Raw genomic sequence first — 17,055 nt, 5'->3', positions numbered from 1 at the left:
ATAATATTCTATTACAGTCATAGCCATAACTTATTCAGCCATTCTCCAACTGATGGGCATCCACTCAATTTCCAGTTCCTTGTAACAATTCTTTAATTCTCAGAGATTTATTTTTCAGGTAAATAATTTACAGAAATGGGAAGAATTTTCAGCAAGGAGGTGCAAATTCAACTGCTTTATAGGTTCATTGAGAACTCAAGTGAAACCAGAGAAGGAGACCATTGAAGACATAAGAAACAGAGTAAGAATAGAGATAAAAAAATAAGAAATGGATCCATAGAAGATAATGCTGAAAAGTTACATGGATTGCCTCTTCAACAAAGCTTTTCTTTGTCTCCCCATCAATCCATTTCCTTCTCCTTCAGAATTAGATTAAACTTTGGTCTCCTCTGGGAGACATCACAGTGCAGTGCAAAAAGTTTTAGGGTTGGAGGCAAAGAACCTGGGTTCAAATTCTGTCTCTGATATGCTTTGATCCACATTCAGTCTCCTTACTTCTCTCTCTGAATGTCATTGGCCTTTTCCATCACAAGTCTATTAGAATTGCCTTCATTGTTGAGAAGAGGCAAGTTCATCACAGTTGCTTATCACATAATCTTGTTACTGTGTACAGCATTCTCTTGATTCTGCTCACTTCATTCAGTAATGCTAAATTCTCCATGATTGACAACTTTACATATCAATTCATACATTTTCTGAGTAACTAAAATAGTAATAATTTCCCCACTAAGGGTGTTAAGGACCATGCCTGGGTAAAGAGGCAGGTCAATTCTCCAAGAGCCTCCATAGCTATGAATCATAAACTTCAAAGAGTTGCAAAGCAGCCTTCACAGATGTTTCTTGTGGATTGGGGATGAAATAAATTGGGGGCAAGAGAGAAGAGGAGAGAGGTCAGACAACATGTGGCGCTCGAAAGTGGGACATAAGAAACACAAGAAACAAAGAAGCAGTGGTGCCCAAGAGCTATTTGTGAGTAGAATCCTCCCAGAGTTCCTTTGGTAATCTGTGGGGAAGGAAAGAGAGAAGAGACCCAATAAGACATTTTTAGTCATTTCTTTAAGCTTTCATAATAGCAAAACAGATTATGATTTCAGAAATGCCTTCATGTGAAGCTGTTAATCCTCTATAGAATCCATGAATGCCTTCTGTCTGGTAAACATAATGAGTACATTCACAGTGTTCATTTGTTTGGAATCCCTGACTTTCTATACTAACTGCATCTGGGTTTTAACCATCCATATAGGATTCCTTAAGGTATTTGTGATAAAAGCTGCAGAGCCCAAGGAAAAAACATGGACAATGTTGCTGTTAGGCACAAAAATGCCATTAAACTGCTCCTTGGTCTTGGAGTAACATGAAAAGTGCACAGCTCTTAATGGTGCAACTCCAACTAAGTTTGGACCAAGCCTCTAAAAAAACTGACGCTGGTCCCTCTTTTTCCAAAATTGACTTGAGAACCTGTAAAAATCCAGGTGATACTTATGTTGGTCTGACCACTCCCATTCCACTAATGGTTCCCAGCTGAATTTGAGGATAATAGACAGTTCATACAGCCAATCTTGAAGACTATGAGGACCTTGCATTTATAGATAGGAAGGGCTTTAAGGACATGTAATACAATGTCCTCATTTTACATATGAGGCAATTGAGGCCTAGGGAGGAGAGATTACTTTTCTCAAGTCAGATAATAAGTAACAAGAGTCAAGACTGAATTCAGGTCCTCTAATTTCAAATCTATTATGTTTTCTACTTTATCTTGTTTCCAAGGCATTATAACCGAAACCTTACCTCAAATAATCAATCTTTAAAACAGAATCACAAAGTAAATGGCAAGTGAAAATCACACAGAAGACTCATTCTTACCCTTATAATAAATCATGAAAATCTCCCCAGAAAATTCAACTCATGCAGGAATCAGAAAAATTTCTTATGTAAGTATATGAAATGGCAAAAAGGGGTCAATCATTCATTCTCCTAATTTAGGGCTTAGTATCTGACATGAAGATCTTCAAGTACCTCTCAAGTGATTTATGTTCAGTCTCAGGGTTAATTGGATTTTGCCAAGACTTCTTGGATCAGGACTACCCTATTTGTATCCTGTATCCCATACCCCTCAATCTACCTCCTCACGTCATAGTGCTTATATTTTCCATCCAGTCATTACCATCTCCTTGAAAACAGAGTGTAAAGAATTTTCCTCAATGAATATCTCTGGGCCCCAAGCATCATGACAAATTAAAACAGAGATTATTCTCATTGACCATGTCCTCTACAATAACAAGTACATGACAGTTTTATTTATTTACTTATTTTTGAGAAAGAGATAAGATAAGAATGACTTCTATAGTTCTTTCCATCTCTATGACATGGGACCTCTTCCTAGGAATTTCCAAGGAGGCTTCATGAAGGAAGTGACACGTATGTCTGTCATTATAGGTTGATTTTTGAACATCAATGTGTGAGAGCAATCTCTATGTCTTAAGTACTCCTTAACCCTAAGAACAATGGTTATATACCTCTTCTTTCTGTTTGCCCCTAAAAAGCCTAAAACAATATATCATTATGGGTATTCCCTTCACTGATGAAACTTACAACCCCTTTTTGTTTCAATACTAAGCATATAATTATTACAATTATGAAATTATGTATACTGAGAGTAGGGGAGAATAGAATTAGATATAACCTCTCCTTACATTCATCCAAAGACTCAAAATTGTCACTGAGCCAACTAAAGTATCTGATCCAATAAGCATTTATTAAATGCCTATTATGAGTTAGACATTGAGCTAAGCACTGTGATTATAATTAATAAAAGCACAGTCCCCACCCTCAAGGCAAGCCTTAATCTAATGGGGAGAGACAATATACAAAAAGATACAGGAAAGTGAGGAGCAGGGAGGTACTCAGCATGGAGGCATTTTGTTTGATGGAGTTGAAGCTACACAGAGCAAAAGATGCAGAGTGGAGTGAGCTACATATTCAGGTTAGTTCATATTCATCATGATTATGAAAAGATAATTTCATCTTCCCAGTGTCATTAGAAAACAAGATGCCTCCCAACAATTCCACACCTTGATCCATCAAGGTCTTTTAAGAAAGTAGTTGTCCTAACCCTCCCCAAGGTAAGGAGCCCTGTCAATTAAGGGCAGGAGCCATTTCCCTGGAATGTAAAGAACTTTAGCTAAGAGTGGTTGCTATGAATTATAGTGACTATACCCTAGATGATTGAAGCTGAGATGGCTTAGCTGGCCTCGTGCAGAAAATAGTAAGAGAGAGAAATGTACCTGAAAGCATACATAATATCATTCAATACAGAACATCAAGGATCAGCAAAACAAACAGATCAACAACAACAACAACAATAACAACAACAAAATCCACAGTGGATAGGACCCAAGGAGCCTAGCAGGGTAAATTTACATAGTATCCACTTAGAAGTAGAATCAATGAAAGCTAGTCAGTTGATGCCACCATGAAATATTAGAGGTCCTGCATGATTGAAGATGTGTTTCCACTAATTTATATTTTTCATATGTCACCTATGATCCCTATGCATGCTCACTCTCCCCACTGATAGTGTATATATTTGTGGGAAAGTGTGTCTTAAGTTTATGGGAAGGTGGGAAATTGTATCACAAATGTTCTTACTATACTTTTCTTTCCTATTTTTAAAGTTTTGCTGATGAGTTTTGTTATACATTATTGATAATATTTTCATTTCTTGAGAGGTCTCCTAACAAAATAAAAGTTAACAAAAATAAAAGTTAAATAAAACTATAATACACTATCAGTGCCTGCAATGTTAGCACACACCCCATCTCTCTATTTAAAAAGATTAATAGAAATCTATTTTCTTTCCCTCTTTGCCCCCACCCAATTAAAATAGAGAAAAATTTTTCTTAAATTAAATATATTGAACATAGTCAAACAAAACAAATGCCTAAGTAGCTATAGCAAAAAGCACATGTATCATTCTACACCCTCTCTGTAAAGTCATCACTTCTCTATAACTTCCCAAAATTATAGCATGATTTGTCCTCTGGAATAATGAATTATAATTTTTATAATAGCTTCCTTTTTTTTCCAAAATACATGCAAAGATAGTTTTCAGCATTCACCCTTACAAAATCTTGTGTCCCAAAATTTCTTCTTCTCTTCCCCCTCCCTTTCTCCCAAATAGCAAATAATTATGATGGGTTTAATATGTGCAATTCTTCTAAACATGTTTCCACATTTATCATGCTCCAAAAAAAAAATCAGATCAAAAAGGAAAAAAATTGAGAAAAGAAAAAATAAACAAGCAAACAACCACCACAAAAAGATGAAAATATAGTATTGTGATACACATTCAGTTCCCATAGTCCTCTCTTTGGATGCAGATGTCTCTCTCTATCATCTCACTGTTGAAAAGAGGCAAGTCATCATAGTTGATCATTGTATAGCTTGTGTATAATGTTCTCTTGGTTCTATTCACTTCATTTAGCATCAATTCACGTCTCTCCAGACCTCTCTGAAATCGTCCTACTGATCGTTTCTTTTAGAATATTCCATTACATTCATATACTATAATGTATTCAGCTATACCCCAACTGATGGGTATCCACTCAGATTCTAGCTCCTTGCCACTACTCTACAAAAAGGGCTGCTACAAACATTTTTTGCACATTTTTGCACCATTTTAATGATGTCTTTGGGATTTCCAAAGTATACAATGCTGGATCAAAAGGTATGCACAGTTTTGAACTATTGCCCATTTGGGCATGGTTCCAAATTGCTCTCGAGAATGGTTGGATCAACTCACAACTACACCAAATTTCAGTTTCCCCACATCCTCTCCAATATTTATCATTATTTTTCCTGTCATCTTAGAAAATCTGAGAGGTGTGAAGTGGTACTTCAGAGTTGTTTCAATTTCCATTTCTCTAATCAATAGTTATTTAGAGCATATGACTAGAAATGACTTAAATTTCTTAATCTAAAAATTGTCTATTCATATTCTTTGACCATTTATCAATTGGAGAATGGCTTATATTCTTATATATTTGATTCAATTATATATTTTAGAAATGAGGCTGTTATCCTAACCCTTGAATGTAAATTTTTTTTCCTAGTTTTCTGCTTCCCTTCTAATCTTGGCTGCATTGGTTCTGTTTGCACAAAACTTTTTAATTTAAAGTAACTAAAATTATTCATTTTCCACCTTCATATTTGCATATTCATAGTGTTTTCTTGCTCTTCTTTGGCCTTAAATTCCTTCCTTATCCATACATCTGAGAGGTAGGCTATCCCTTGTTCTCCTAATTTGCTTATATTATTACCCTTTATGTCTAAACATGAACCCATTTTGACCTTATTTTGGTATAGGATATTAGGTGTTGGTCAATGCCTAGTTTTTGCCATCCTATTTTCCAATTTTCACAGCAATTTTTGTCATATAACAACTTTTTATCTCAGAAGCTGGAGTCTTTGGGTTTATCAAACACTAGATTACTATAATCATTGACTGCTGTGTCTTGTGAATCTAACATATTCCATTGATCCACTGCTCTATTTCTTAGCCAGTACCAGATGATTTTGATGACTGCTGCTTTATAATGTAGTTTTAGGTCTGGCATAGCTAGAATACTTTTGTTTGCATTGTTTTTCATTATGAATGATCATTTATTTTTCAGAATTCTCATAGCTTTCAAAATTTGTTTCTAGTGCTTGTTATTTAACTCATTTCATTCTTTATCAGTTTAAAAAACTATACATTCTTTATATTGATGTAGTATAAATTATTCTTATGGTTTCATTTTCTTTACTCTGCATGAATTCATACGTTTTTAAATGTCTTTTTTGAAATCATATATACCCTCATTTGTTACAGCCCAATAACACTCTATCACATTCATAAATCACATCTAATGTTAGGATTACAAGGTGATAACTCAGATTGTCTAAACAATTCTCTAGCTCAGAATTCACATCTTTAGTTCAAACCTTTAAAAGGAGTTTATATATTTAAAGGAGTTTACACCTTTAAAAGGAGCAAGTTCATTGGTTGAAGTATTTCCCACAAGCCCCTGAGTTCTCACAAGCCCAGCTTCATTTATTTATTTAGATTTTTTGGATTATGTGAAAGATAATTTGACTCAAAGATTCTTTGACTCAAATGGTTTTCATTTGATTATTTAAATAAATGAAAAACAATTAAAATAATTAATTTCAGAAAACTTGGAAAATATAAAATAAATTGCCTCAAATAGCCAGCATTTCTATATAATACCAATAAAATCCAGCAGAAAGAGATAGAAAGGAAAAATTTCCCTTAAAAGTACTATAAACTGTATTTAGCAGTTTACTTTCTAAGATTCACCCAAAATGTATATAACTACAACTATAAATAATTGTTCACAGAAATGAAGACAGATTTAAATAATTGGAAAAATATTGATAATTTATGGGTAGAATGAGAATATAATACATAATACTATCTAAAAAAACAGGTTATATGTATAGTCTTGTGGAAAAAAATTCTACATCATTACTAATTAGAGAAATGTAAATTAAAGCAATTCTTAGATACTACGTCATATTCATCAGAGTGGAAAAGACAAAAATGATAAATAATGGAGGTACTATGTGAAAACAGGCATAGTGATATGCTGTCAGTGAATCTGTAAATGGATACAAGCATTCTGGAAAGCAAATTGGAATTATATAGCACAAGATGTGTGCCCTTTGACTCAGCTATACCACTAATAATTCTATTCCCATAAGAGCTCAAAGAAATAAAAATGTCTTTACGTAAAACAATATTTATGATGGCTCTTTTTGTAGTGATAAAACACTAAGGAGATTTCTATCCTTGCTTGTCCTTTGTTCTAGAAGAAGACCATGACATTAGGGAGGTGATGCCATAACATACAAGTGAATTGTATTTAAATGAGGGAAGACTGTGCAAGGTCACTTGCCTCACTTTCCCTTCCAGAGCCATCTGGATTCAGTGGCCAGATATAAATCAGGATGACTAGAGATGAGTGAATCTTGGAAGGTAGACTGCAAAATATTTTATATATATTGTAGTAATTTTAAAGGAAATCTCTCTATCTCTTCTGGCTGGATTTTATTGTTAGTATTATGTATAATAAATGCTGATAATTTGAAACAATTTATTTTATATCCTGCAAGTTTGCTGAAGTAAATTATTTTATTAGGTTTTTATTTGATTATTTAAGATGCTTTGAGTATATAAACATAACATCTGCAAAAAAGTGATAATTTTGTCTCTTCTTTACTCATTATAGCCAGCATTTCTAGTACTATGTAAAATAGAAGTGGTAACAATGTACATACTAGTTTTATCCCTGAATTTATTAGAAAGGAACCAAGTTTATATGCATTATAAATAATGGTGGCTCTTGGTTTTAAATATATGCAATTTGGTTTTTTTTTAAGGAAAGGCTCATTGATCCCTGTTCTCCAGTGTTTTTTTTTTAATGGAAATTTGTGGTGTATTATGTCAAAAATCTTTTCTACATTTATAATAATATGATTTTGTTGATTCTAATTAATTGTTTATAATTTTCCTTATATTAAACCAATCCTACATTCTTAAATCTGATAGGGTCATAGGGTCATAATGTATTATTTTTGTGATAGGTTGTTTTAACTTTTTTGCTGATATTTTATTTAAAATATTTGCATTTATGTTCACTTATGATATTGGTCTTCGGTTTTGTTTTTCTGTTTTTGATTCTCCCTGGTTTATACAAGAAGGTATCTGTGCCATAGAAGGAATTTAATAGAATCTTTTTTTTTGCTATTTTTTCAGACAATTTGTGTAATATTGAAATTAGTTTTGATTATGAATCTATCTGGCTCGGGAATTTTGCTTTGAGTATTTTTTTGGAAAGTCATTTATATTTTACTCATTTTCCCCTCTTAAATTGAATTATTTAAAATGTCTATTTCTTATTCTATTAATTTAAATTATTTCATTTAAGCTGTTGATTTTGTTGACATATAATTGAACAAAATATTTTAATATTATATTTTCTTTATTCTTTATGAATTCTCCTTTTTCATTTTTGATACTGATTTATATTATTTTTTTCTTTCAAAACCAGATCCTAAATTATTTATTAATTTAATGGGGTTCAACTTCAATTTTGTTAATTTATTTAATTTTAGACTTTCTATTTTGATATTTAGTTGGATTTTTAAATTTGTTGGTTTCCAACTATTTTAGTTGCACTGATTTGTTCTCTCTGTCTCTCTGTCTTTTTTCTGTAATAAAAGTATTTAAAGCTAGAATATTCTCCATGGGGTTGTTTTGACTGCATCTCTAAAATTTTGAAATGTTGCCTCATTGACATTCTTATTGAAATTATCTTTAATTTTTATAATTTATTCTTTGACTTTATGATTCTTTAGAAGTAAGTTATTTGTTCCCCCATAGATTTTTAGTATTTTTCTTGGTCCTCTTTTTATGTAATTTTTATTTCATTGTGATCAGTAAAGGATCCATATAATGTTATTGCTCTTCTGCATTTGTTTGTAATGACAGCAATAATAGTTAACATTTCTATAATACTTACTATACCAGGCTCTATGCTAAGAACTTGACAATTATTATCTGATATGATTCTCAGTACCCTGGAGGATAGGTGCTATTATTATTTTCAGAAATAGAAGGTTAAATGAACTCACCCAGATCTCACATATTTGAACTCAGATCTTCCTGACTCTAGTTTCAGCATTCTATTTATTGTTCCACCTAGCTTTTAGATATTTATATCCTAAGGCAGCAAAAAAGTAAGGGTAAAAGTTAAGATTATGACTTCTGATAAGAATTAAATGGAAATAGTGTATGATATGCATGCCACCTTTACAAAAACTGATCAAGTCTTAGAAAAGGGATTAGGGTAGTAAACCATGGCCCATAAGTTAAATCTATCCTGGCACCTGTTTGGGGGACAGCTTGCAAGGTAAGAATGTTTTTGTTTTTGTTTTTAACCATTCTTAGCTCAAAGGTAGAAAACAAAAACAAAGATAAAACAAATAAAACAAAGATAGAAAAAGAATTAGCTAGGATGACCAGAAATGGGAATGATCAATGTTAGAGAAGTTGTGAAGATATCTTTTGGTGGTACTGTGAATTAATCTAACCAGTCTGAAAAACAATTTAGAAATATGCAGAGTGAAATGAAAAGGAATCAATTAATATAACAAAATTATTGTAAAAACAAAAAATTTTAAAAGTCATAAGAATTTCGATCACTACAATAATGAATTATAATCCATGAGTATAGACAATGAAGAATGCTTATCTCCTGACAGAGAAATGATAGTATTATTGATAATTTGTCTTACTGTGATCATTGATTTCATTAGAAGAGGGAAAAGTAAATTATATAAATATATATGCAGTGAAATTAATATAAGTGGTGATAGGAGCAAGAAAAATGTGTTCTATTATTAGTATCTGATAACTGATATTTCTATATCATTTAAAATATATGTTGTGCTTTACATATAGTATCCTACTGAGATACCAGCATGTCAAAATGGATATAAGACTTAAACATAAAGGATGATAATGATCAAATTAGGAGAGCAAGGGAAATTATATATCAAATCAATAGATGGAAAAAATTGTGATTAAACAGGAGACAGAGAATATGATAGGTTGTATAATACATAATTTTGATTATATTAAATTTTAAAAGTTTTTGTACAAATGAAATCAATGTAACCAAAATTAGAAGGAAAGCAGAGGAAGTGGAAAATGTAGCAAGCTGTATGATAAATGTCAAAATATATGTAGAGAACTGAGTCAAATATATAGGAATTGAGTGAAATTTATAAAAATAAGACCCATTTCCTAATAGGATAATAATAGAATAATAGATATAATGGAATAATAAAGAGAATAAATTCTCAAAGGATATGACCAGACAAGTTTTCAGAAGAAGAAATTAAAGCTAACAACAGTCATATGAAAACATATTCTACCTCACTAATAATTAGAGAAATGCAAATGAGAACAGCTTTGAGGTATCACCACACACCTATTAGATTGACTAACATGATAGAAAATTAAGATGATAAAAGCTGAAGGAAATGTGGGAAAAACAGTTATATCAATGCATTGTTGGTACATTTGGTAGAGATATGAATTGGTTCAATCATTCTGAAGAACAATGTGAAACTACATCCAAGGGATTGTAAAACTATACATTCCTTTTGACCTAGCCAGCTCTATTCAGTCTCTGTCTCTGTCTCTCTCTCTGTCTCTCTCTCTCTCTCTCTCTCTCTCTCTCTCTCTCTCTCTCTCTCTGTATATATATACAGTCCCAGAGTTTACATATATCTATATATGTATATATGTCAAAGAGAAAAAGAAATAGGAAAAGGACCCATATGTACAAAATAATATTTATGGCAAACTTTTTTTTGGTGGCAAAGAATTGGAAATGGAGGGGGGGATACCCGACAAAAAAGGGAATGACTGAACAGTTGTGGTAGATGATTGTGACAGAATATTATTGTGCTAGAATAAAATGACAAAGGGATGGTTTCAGAAAATCCTAGGAAGAGATTTAAATGAATTGATTCAATGTGAAATGAGCAGAACCAAAAAAAACAGAATACAACAATATTGTAATAACAATAATAAACTTATGAAAGAAAGCTACTCTAATCAATATAATCATCCATGCTAATTTCAAATAAGTCATAGATAAAAAATGCTATTTATCATCAGAGAAAGAATATACTAAAGAAGCGTTAAGAGTATAGATTGAAGAATATTTGTTCCACTTTATTTTTCTTGTTTTTTTTGCAACTGTAAAATAGAAGTATGTTTTGCATGGTTTCACGTGTAAAAATGAGTATCATAGTGTTTATCTTCTTAATGGGAAGGAGAGAAGTTGGAACAAAAAAATTTTTTTTAATAATTTTTTTTAAAAAACAAAAAGGCAAACCAACCACACTAAATCCATTCTTTTTGTGATATAGTTGTCTGTATGTGGAAGGGATTTGAGGAGGAACATCAGATGAAATTTATGTTTTCCAGAATAGGGGCTGATTTTTAAACAGAGAGACACCTATATATAAGAAAAAAATTCATTTCAAGAATTTAATTTCTTGATAAATTTTTATTTTGAGGGTATAAGTTAAAAGTAGAAGAAGCCTCAGAACTCATAGTAGTCCAGTCTTCAGACAGGTAAAACCAGATTACCACTGAGACTGTGTACACAAGTGGTTCTGTCTTCATGGGAGCAGGCCCCAGTAGTCCTGTTGGGGAGACTATGAGATATGGGGGAGCAGGCCCCAGTAGTCTTGGTGAGACTATGAGATATGGGGGAAAGGAGCCTGCTTTGCAGTCAAGAAGCATTCTCCAGCCTCACAACATTCTGAAAAGCTGAACAGAGGATAATGGAAAACATTTATTTTTCTGCTTGCTGGGACTGGGAGGTTCCACATTTATGTAATCAATATGGGTTAAACTGACCAGGAAAATTCCAATAATCCATTTTCCTCCCTTTGCTTATTTTTTTTTTACAAAGTGTCAGTGTTAATAACTTCATTTCTGTGATTGTATTATTTTTTAAACTTATTTTTGTAAACTGCATTATTTTTCAACATGAATTTCAACATGAACAACTTATCCCAGAAAAATCTTTTTAAGATCTTAAGAAGGGGTTAAGTGCAGTTTTGAGGTCAACTAAGTGATCCAGTGCAACAGGTAGGTGGCACAGTGAATGGGATTGACCTTGTTAATCTTTGTCCCTTGGGGAAGGAAATGGCAAAGCATTTCATTATCTTTGCTAAGATATTGGCAAAATCTTTGCATATATATATATATATATATATATATATATATATATATATATATATATATATATATATATATAAAATTCCATCAAAAAAAACTTAATAAATTTCATTTTAACCTTAAGAAATCCATCAATCCTGCAAGGAAGATACTATAAATATTAATTATTCTCACTTTACAAAGACAAACACTGATTCAATATAAATACTTCCTATTCCTTCAAATGAACATGTCTCTATTCCATTCACCATGCTAAATACCCTCTTTGTACCTACTCCATTTTATTAATGTCCTTTCTTGAGCTGACTACAATACTAGAATTCCAATCTGGAAATAATTTAAAATATCTAGTGAACCAAATTTCTTAACCTAGGGTCCACAGTCTATAGACAGATTTCAGGAATCTACGAACTTGGATGGGGTAAAAATTTTAACATCTTTATTTTCATTAGTGTTTAAATGAAATTTTTTCTCAGTTTCTTCATATACAAAAATGAGATGATAGCACCTAGTTCCCAGAGTTTTCGTGAGGATCAGAGGAAGGTATTTGTAAAGAACTAAGCACAATGATAAAGCACTAGCTCTTATGCCTGTAAGCAATAAATGATAATTCTGGGAAGGTGTCCCTATTTCACCAGATTGTCAGAGAGATTCTGAATATAAAAAGTTAAGAATTCCTGATTGTCCAATGTCTTCATTTTACAGTTGAGGAAATCAACTGTTTGGTGTGTTTGTAGAAAATTCTATCTCAGTTCCCACAGACACCATCATTTTCCCCTTAGGTCCTTTTAAACCTGACAGGGAGAGCAAGTGGAGGCGAAGGGAAGGGTGAAAAAGTCAAAACAATCATTTAAACCCTAGCTCTCACCTCCAACCACATCTCAAGGCATTATAATAGCAGAAAGTTTTCAGGTAAACCTGGAGGAAACGTTTTATTGTCATCTCTCTTCAAATTAAATTATTGCCTTTTAAAGGCCCCTTGTAAGACAGGGGTCACTGTCCATAGTAGAAAGTGCCTCTTCCAGGTCCAGTTTCTAGAATTTCCCTTTCCCTTGGACGAGGGACATAACAATGTGCTACATTCTAAGCATTCTGGTCCTGACTTTTGTGTTGCCCTATCTCCCCATTTGCCACCTTACTCATGTCTCTTGCTCAAGTCCCAGGCCTAGGCCCCATAAGCTCTTAGGGCTGATCGGATAAGGTCCTACAGATCGTTCCAATTGAACTTGATAAGGAAAGGATAATTTTCCCAGGGCAGCAGCCAAACTAGAGAAACAAATCCCTTAACAATTGAAAGCTTTCTCCAAATGAGAGGAAATTCTTGTCTTTGGTGGCAGCTGTTGAGGTCAAGGCCTTGCTCTTAAATGAAAGAGCATTTCCTTTACATTGTACTCTGCTCAGTACCAGTGTGGGGAAAGAGGGGTGGGAGCAGCCACACAGCCTAGCCTTCCCCTATGGAACCTGGCTACTCCCTCCACCCACACAGGTTCCCATTCTTCTCAAAGCCCTGGGGTTTCTGGGATCCTTAGTTCTAGGGACCTGGGAGCCTAGCTTTTTCCTTTTGAGCCAACTTAGAGGGACAAAATCTTCCTGGAGCTTCCTTTCACCAAATATTCACAATTTTTCCAATCATCCTCTTTAAAAAAAATCCATAGAAATGATAAATGGTCAAAAGATATGAATAGATAATTTTAGATGAAGAAATTGAAACTATTTCTAGTCATATGAAAAGATGTTCCAAATCATTATTGATCAGAGTAATGCAAATTAAGACTCTGAGATACCACTACACGCCTGTCAGATTAGCTAAGATCACAGGAAAAGATAATGATGAATGTTGGAGGGGATGTGGGAAAACTGGGACACTGATGCATTGTTGGTGGAGTTGTGAAGATCCAACCATTCTGGAGAGCAATTAGGAACTATACTCAAAAAGTTCTTAAATTGTGCATATTCTTTGATCCAGAAGTGTTTCTACTGGGCTTATATCCCAAAGAGATATTAAAGAAGGGAAAGGGACCCATATATGCAAAAATGTTTGTGGCAGCCCTTTTTGTAGTGGCTAGAAACTGGAAACTGAATGGGTGCCCATTAATTCAAGAATGACTGAGTAAATTATGGTATATGAATGTTATGGAATATTATTGTTCTGTAAGAAAAGACCAGCAGGATGAATACAGAGAAGCTTGGAGAGACTTACATGAACTGATGCTAAGTGAAATGAGCAGAACCAGGAGATCATTATATACTTCAATAACAATACTATATGAGGATCACTTCTGATGGAAGTGGCTATCTTTGCTAATGAAAGGATCCAAATCAGTACCAATTGATCAGTGATGAACAGAAGCAACTACACATAGCATAAGAACACTGGAAAATGGGTGTGGACCACAACATAGCATTTGCACTCTTTCTGTTGTTGTTTGCTTGCATTTTTGTTTTTCTTCCCAGGTTATTTTTACCTTCTTTCTAAATCCAATTTTTTCTTGTGCAACAAGATAACTGTATAAATATGTATACACATATTGTATTTAACATATACTTTGACATATTTAACATATATGAGATTGCCTGCCACCTAGGGGAGAGGGTGGAGGGAAAGAGGGGAAAAGTTGGAATGGAAATTTTTGCAAGGGTCAGTGTTGAAAAATTACCCATGCATATATTTTGTCAATAAAAAGCTATAATAAAAATGAATTCACAAAAAAATCAATATGACATCATGAATATCTATGAATCACACCATTTTTAAAAGTAATGATTTAAATTTCTCATGGTAAGTGCAATACTGCTCAGTTTATCTGTGTTCCATACTGATATTCTTTCTGTTCTCTTCTGTATTTGTGTGTGTATTTGTTCATTTATTATATTTGCTTACTTATTTCACTCTCTCTAATAACAAAGAATAAAGTCAAGTTACATAGATTATTATTGATCATGGCTAAAAATATATGTCTCTTTCTGCTCCTCTAGCTCTTTACTTTCATCCTCTCTACCAATATTAGGATAGTTCTAGTGCTTTCAAGAAATGATTGATTATTGTACTGATGAAAGTTATTAAATATTTCATTTTCTGTTGGAACCCTGTCTTCCCAGAATCAGCTGGAGTCAGGATAATCAAAGGTCTTTATTCTTGGTCTTTTGCAGCCATGGTCAGGGGATTAGATCTAGCAATCTCTACACCTCCTTCTTCTCTCTCCACCACCAGGAGAATGCCTCAATTTCCTCCTCCTACTCCACCCACTCATGTCACTTCCCCTTCTTTGTCCACACAAAACGATCTAGCCAGCACAGAATAGTTGGGGAGGATCATCCTTCAAACATGTTAATAGAGAATTGTCCAATTGGCAATTAGTCTCCCATGTTCCATTATCCAAGTGCATTTGCTCAGTTCTAGCCCTTTACAATTTTCCTTTATTGTCTTGTAGTCATTGTATGAATTTTTTTCTCTGATACAGTTTTCCTTACAACATCTGTGTCCCTGGCATTTCTGAATCTGACCTTTCCATAGTTTCTTGTAGCACAATAATACTTCATTACATTAATAGGCATTTATTATATTTCCAGTTCTATACAACAACAACAATAAAAAAAAATCCTGTAATAAATATTTCAATGGATTGTGCAATATCTTTCTTTCTTTGATCTCCTTAGGATATAAACTTAAGATATAAACAAATGATTTAAATGTATGCATAGCTCTGTGGTTTTGCATATAGCTTCAAATTGTTTTCCAAAATTGTTGAATAATTTCACAGATCAACTAAGCATGTATGCTTGTCCCCCCACAGTTCTTCCAAATTGCCATTCTCCTTTTTTTCTCATCTTTTCATTTGTATGAATTTCATTTCAGAATTATTTTCATATGTATGTGTCCTACTAGTGACTTGGAAATTTTTTTCACATATTTGGTGAAATCTTACATTTTTTCTTTTGAGAAATGACTTTTTATAATCTTGGACCTGTGTTGTTAGTGAGGGATGTACTCAACATATAGTGATGAGAGTAAAACTCTGTATGTCCTGAGTGAACCCTGTAAAATTATGTAAAATCACCAAAAAAAATGTCTCCTTTGATCTACAAACCTTACATTCTTTGGAGCTTTCTTGGGGGAGGTCACAACTCCCGGCAAGATTTCACATTTATTTGAGACTTCCCTTAGACTCACACATAAAATGGGTCTTCAGAAAATGACTCTACAGATCACTTCTCTCTTGAGAATAAGTCCTCCAAGAGAATCCCTCTGATATTTCTTTAACAATAGAGCTTTTTTACTATAGCCTTTGCATTTAGCGAATTCCTTCGCTCCCAACCCATGCCTTGGAGAATGGAACCTCACCCATTCCTCATTCCTGCCTAACCTCTTCATCAGTAACCTCATCCCTCATCATTTGATGGCCCTTCCACGAGTTTTTCATCTACGAGGGTTTTTCTGGTTGAGGTAAGCCTACCATACAGCCCCTCTCTAGTGGGGGACAGCTCAACTTCCCTGGGGCATGCATATTGGAGCTGAGTGGAGCCTTGTGCTCATGCAGATTTGTCTCTCTTAGGATGCTTAGACAGAGAAACTTCTTAAGGGTGACAAATAGTCCTCTTACTGAGGAGAGCTTTTGTCACATCTTTTTGTCTCTCTGGGGACGTCTAGAGCAGATGAGAGCTATAGAATTGGAAAGCTTGGGGCTTGTGGCAGGATGGGTCAGCTTCCTTCCTCCATTCCTAAAAATTCTCCCTTAGGCTGTCTCTTAAAAAATAGGGACAAATTCAGCTTGAGAGATTTAAAATTGAAAAAGCTTATCTATTTTTGCAATACTGTCTCCATAATATAAGTCAGACAACCAGGAAGCATGGCTAATTAATGGCTAAATCAATTTCACTACTATTAAGGAACTAGACTTATTTTGCAGGAAACAGGGTAGATGGACCAAGGTTCCCTATGTCCAGGCCTTCATGGGTCTGTCTCAGAATCCTAAATTAAGATTTAATTGCAGAATGTTCCTAGTTAAGTTTACTGCAGGGAAACTGGAGATAGACACTGATCCCCTGAATGATCCCCTTTTCCACTCCTTTGGGGGTGCAAGGAGCATCTGCCCCTACTGTGGCCCTCAGCAGGACGCTCCTGAATTGCCTCCAGAGCCGCCGCCTTATCAGAAAGGGGACCGCAGATCCCACACTATCCAACTCACCTCTCCCCCAGAGCTGAACTCTGGGACTATCCCACTCCTTAGTCC

At 33.9% G+C, this 17,055-nt stretch overlaps 1 pseudogene; it reads right to left on the bottom strand.

Moving 5' to 3' along the window:
• Positions 1-805: 805 nt before the first annotated feature.
• The window catches only part of LOC141552836 (solute carrier family 25 member 33 pseudogene), a 30,582-nt pseudogene continuing 14,332 nt past the window's right edge, over positions 806-17,055 (bottom strand).

Source organism: Sminthopsis crassicaudata, chromosome 2 (genome assembly GCF_048593235.1).
Source record: "Sminthopsis crassicaudata isolate SCR6 chromosome 2, ASM4859323v1, whole genome shotgun sequence".
Classification (NCBI taxonomy): domain Eukaryota; kingdom Metazoa; phylum Chordata; class Mammalia; order Dasyuromorphia; family Dasyuridae; genus Sminthopsis; species Sminthopsis crassicaudata.
Note: the sequence above shows the minus strand (reverse complement) of the source record. Positions and strands in the feature narration are given on the sequence as shown.